The sequence below is a fragment of the Helianthus annuus genome, chromosome 1 (genome assembly GCF_002127325.2).
Source record: "Helianthus annuus cultivar XRQ/B chromosome 1, HanXRQr2.0-SUNRISE, whole genome shotgun sequence".
Lineage (NCBI taxonomy): Eukaryota > Viridiplantae > Streptophyta > Magnoliopsida > Asterales > Asteraceae > Helianthus > Helianthus annuus.
The window spans coordinates 5,219,373-5,224,552 of NC_035433.2; positions in this window are offsets into that span (position 1 = coordinate 5,219,373).

The following is a 5,180-nucleotide window of genomic DNA, read 5'->3' on the forward strand; positions in this document are numbered from 1 at the left end:
CATCTTGCTAGTGTCCTCTTTTGGTTATAATACATCTCGCCGTCAAAAACAAACTAAATTGGAATTCTACTCGTTTTATGTTTTATCTTTTTATTCTTTTAACATCGATTCTTAGATTTTTTAGAATAAATACACCACAGTTGCACTTTACATAATTTGAACTTCTAAACTTTTAGTACACCACTTAAAATCAGGTTACCCTAAGGTAAAAAATTTACTTGTAACATTATAGGCTTCAAATTCATTAAAACTGGTGTCGTTTGTTATTAATTTTTTCTAATTTATTTATGTAATTATTCTATATGATTATAATTATACATGTAACATCTATATATATGTATGTATGTATAGAATCTAATCAAAGTCTGTCATGAAACACGGGTTTTAGCAAGTTTATCATACAAACTTCAGATAAGGATAGAATAGATATATGCTCGTTTAAGCTTGGCTAAATTTAAAGGATCATGTCGTTTACACCGGTCTACCCATTCCTTCATTAATCATTCAATGTTCCATACCCACTTTTAAGTAAACATTCATCTATAATATATACTAGCGGGATTCCTCCGCGCTACTTGCCGAGAACATAGTCGACTCGTTTAGCTATAACAACTGTTGAGACAACTAATAGACCAAACGTAGTAGCGAGGGTCGTTAGGCAGAAGGGTTAAAGGGTTTAACCTTGCCTAACGCAGGTCGTGGGGTCCCCCCACGTTTACAAGACGTGGAAGGAGGTTCACTAGTTTGTTTTTCTTGTTTGAAGATCCAATTCTGAAGTGTTGTCCAGAAAAGGATGGAGGAACAAAAAGAGTAAGTGTGAATTGAATGTGAGTGAGGGACACTTGCGTGAAGCAAGTGTACGATGTGAAGGACCAGAGTTTAAGGAAGCAAATCTGATCGGAATGTCTTCCCTCAGTAAATGAAGTGTCACTTATATAGTAGAAGACATCTCCCAAAGAGGCATTCATTTGACTAGTGAACTAGCTTGCAGCGAGGGGCTTACCCTTTCGGGGGTTGAAGCCTTTTGACCCCTGGATAATAGCATGTGCTCTGTGGACCTACGTTGCTTTTACGGCTGTGGTTGGTGAGACTGTTTTGGGGATGTGACTTGTTTGCTGTTCCCGTATTACTTTACTCTATCTTCTCAGCTTTTTCAACCATTGAACCTTTTAACCTTTTGGGCGTTTACATATTTGGTCATTTTATTTAGTCTCGGGCTACCCCCGTCATCAGCCCCCCAAGTCAGAGGTTTTTGGGAGTAGCTCAAAGAGTTCTGACTTTTATGCATTTATCTTGAGTTAATTACTGTTTTCGTCCCTGTGGTTTGTCAAAAATCACTATTTTAGTCCATTAGCTTAAAAATTGCGATATCAGTCCCTGTGGTTTCACTTTCGTAACCATTTCAATCCCTGTGGTTTCACTTTCGTAACCATTTCAATCCATTTATTCTGTTAGTACAGGGACTGAAATGGTTACGAGGTGGACTGAAATGGTTACGAAAGTGAAACCACAGGGACTGAAATCGCAATTTTTAAACTAATGGACTGAAATAGTGATTTTTGACAAACCACAGGGACGAAAACAGTAATTAACTCCATTTATCTTATTGCCTGAAGGTTTTAAGGGTTCAGCGCTTGAAGGCTTGGAAGGTTGTCAACAGTTAATGTTTGAATTTTGAATATCTGACAACTGATTTGATGTATGGCAATTCGTAGGGTGGCGGTTTTGCAGGGTTTATTGTTTTACATTATTACCCCTATATTAGATTATTACATTTACATTTTCTCATTTGCTTTCCTCATAATTCCATCAAGTTTCTCGCTGCAACTCCTTTCCTTTTTCTCAAGGTTAGTTCCGGTTCCCTTTATTTCGTTACATTCTTCATATTTTCTTTGCAAAAAATGGGTGCTCTTAAGGATTTAGCAAAATCCTTTTCCCGATTAACCCAGGAAGAAGTAGAGTTGTTTTGTATGGAATATGGTATTGGGACTAAATTTAAACCTACTGCCCCTGCGTGTGATGCTTCGATTGACAAATGTCCGGTTGGTTTTGTCGCTCTTTATTGTCGTCATTTCGAGTTTTAAACCTTCGTTATCCGTTTTCCTTGTTTGTGTTGAACTTACTAGAGTATTATCGAGTCTCCTTCGATCAGATTCATCCGAAGGGCATGGCTAGGGTTTTACATTTTGAGGTTTTGTGCCGTGCCCTCGGATATGATCCTTCGTTATTGCTTTTTCGCCGTTTTTTCCGTTTGGCCAAAAATGGCGATTGGTTTACCTTTGAAACATCCAAGGTTGATTCCTGCCTTATTTCATCTATGGTTACAACACTTGGGACTTGGAAGAATCGTTTTTTCTGGGTTTCCGATACTGTTGTTCCATTTAAAATGGTGTGGAGGCACCCGGATGCTGTTCTCAATGAACCGAAACTCCTTGAATCTGACTTGAATGATGCTTTTCTGAAAGCCATCCGGGAATGCCCTTCAAGGGTTCGTCCTTTTCCTGAGCATTTGCTAGTCTTGTTAGGGGTTAGTAAGTTATGGGAAAAAGCTAATCGGGATCCGGTTCTGATGAGAGATGGCACGGGTATGCATTTTCTTTTCCACTTTTCTCGTGTTTTTCTTAATTTATGTTTTATGTTCTGTCTGTTTGTTTCTTGCAGTTATGTCTGCCTTGGATTTCATTAAGAGCGACGGCACTTCTGATGTTGTTTTTGGGGACGTTTCTGTTATCCCTGATGAGAATGTTGTGGTGAAAGGTGCTGAACAAAGGTTTGAGGGTACTGGGTGTGTTAGTGTTTCCAACGTGAAAGGTTTTTCTAAATCTCTTGTCCCCAAGACTTCGACCGGCGATCTACTCGTCGTTTAAAAGGTGTTCCTCAATCCACCTCTACTGAACCGGTGGAGTTGAGTGATGATGTCGAAGTGTCTGGGGATCAAGGTGTTGAAGCGGGTTCTGAGAAAGAGAAGAAACTAGTTGTTCATGGCAAAAAGGCTTCGGCCAAGAACGTTGCTGCTGCTCCTGTTCAGGGTTCTTCGAGCATGGATGTTGAAGGGTTGGATCCGGATGCGGTTTATGTACCAGGTTGGTCGGTGAAAATTGACGACAGTTTTAAAGATGCTGCTGTTTGTGAAGATGCCTTGAGTCATATTGCTCCTCCTTCTGTTCATAATACTATCTCCGAAATGGATGATGATGTGATGTTATCTCGTATGATTCTAAGCACTTGCAATCTTACTGCCATGCTTCCTCAGGACGTTGCCCGTTTTCGTCAAAGGATGCAAGAGTACGAAGAGTTTTCTAAGAAGAAAGACAAAATGAAGTCTTCGATGGCAGCGATGAAGAAGGAGATAAGTGGTTTTGCTGAGAAGGAGGAAGCTTGGTCGAAAAAGGTTGAAGGCTTGTCCAAGCAGCATGAGATTGAGATGAGTGCTTTTAAGAAGAGTTTTGAGGCCGATTGGTTGAAGCTAAAGGCAGACAAGGAGGCTTTGTCTGTTGCTCAGAAAGCTTTTGATGAGGAAAAGGAGAGCTTGAAGGCTTTGGTTTCCCGGGCAACTAGTGGTAACCAGTGGTTGATTGAGCAGGGCATTCAACAAGTTGTCACTTATCTGCTTCATTCTGCAGAATTTAACTCCGCTCTTGGTGAGGTTTATACAAAGTTGCTCAATTTGGGAAAACACCAAGGCCTCATTGCTGGTTATTAGTTGCATGAAGCTGGGCATCCTTTAGAAAAGTCCCCCTTGTTTCGTCCCGATGCTTCTGATGTTTTTAAAGGCTCAGTTGAATAGATGGAAAGGCTGACCTATCCTTATGTTCATCAGGTTTCCTCTTGTTTTGGTAAGCCTTTATCTGTTTTACAGGACTTGAAACCAGAGGGCCTTAATGAAAAGGTTTGTGCGGAAGTTTTGGGCTCACTTTCGAAGAAAAGATCCTATTCCGGAGATAGTGATGATACTTTTTCAAGTGTTTTCGAAGGATGCGGGCTTGGAGGCTTCAGCGGTGGGTGGTGATGGTGGTGCAAAGGCTAAGAAGTCCAAGAAAGCAAAGAAGGCCAAAGCTGAAGGTTCTGGTGTCTCTAAGCCTTCTGCTGTTTAATGGTTATTTGTAGCTTTCTTAGCAAAACAACTTGTGGTTTGTAATGTTACTTTGAACAATATTAAGTTTCCAGGAACCCTTAAGGTTCCTGTTGGTTGTGTGTTGGGCCTGTATGGCCTTTTGAACAATAGTTAAACTTGCAAGTTACTAGGACTTGCCTTAACTTTTATTTGAAAGTCTTTTATGACTTTCTTTGCTATGGTATGCTGGTTAACTATGCTACTTTTGTTATGTTTTTATACTTATGCCTTTTTTGCTGGGTTAGTTTGATTGGCTTTAACCCTTCGAGCCTTTTGGCTAGTCCTGGGTGGGTTGAAGCCTTCAAGGTTTCGGGCTGTCATGTGGGTAGCTTGAAGCCTTAATGGCTTGTTATGACTTGATTTGGTTTGTATGTTTTGTTTAAAGGATTTTCTTTTTGCCTGTGTTTTTCTTTCTTGTAACTTTGTCTTTGTTGAGTTTGTGTTGTCTTTATGTTTTTTACACCTTAAAGGGTTCAGTGCTGCAGACACTTAGCCTTGGTGTTTTTTAACAATAAGACATAGCACCTATCCTCTTTATTATTTCTTTGTGATTTATTCGACTTCGTAAGCCTGTTTGTTTGTTATACCCCTAAGGCTTAAGGAACGATTGGTGTAGGTTGTTCAGACCTGTCTATGAGACAATTTTGTTTAAGTCTCATGGAGTTGTATTGATTTAGGAACTCACCCCTTATATAGGTTCATTCAACCCTTGAACCTATTGAGCGATGTGGCTTGGGAACTCATCCCCTTACATGGCCCTTGCCATGGAGTTTTTTGCTAGGTTCTCAGCCTGACCTTAGGATAGAAAGACAAGTTTGATAAAATAACTTCATTCATTCAAGCAATACTTGCTTTTTACAAAAGATTTTCATAGTGTTGTTTGAGATACATTTTGATACAAACCAAACTTTCCTGTCTAAACATGGAATTTTCTCAGGGTTTTGCCGTTCCAATGCCTTGGAAGCCTTTTGCCTTCTGAATCTGCTAGCTTGTAGGATCCACCCTTGTGTGCTTCAAGGATGGTGTATGGACCTTCCCATTTTGGGCCCAACTTTCCTTGATTTTC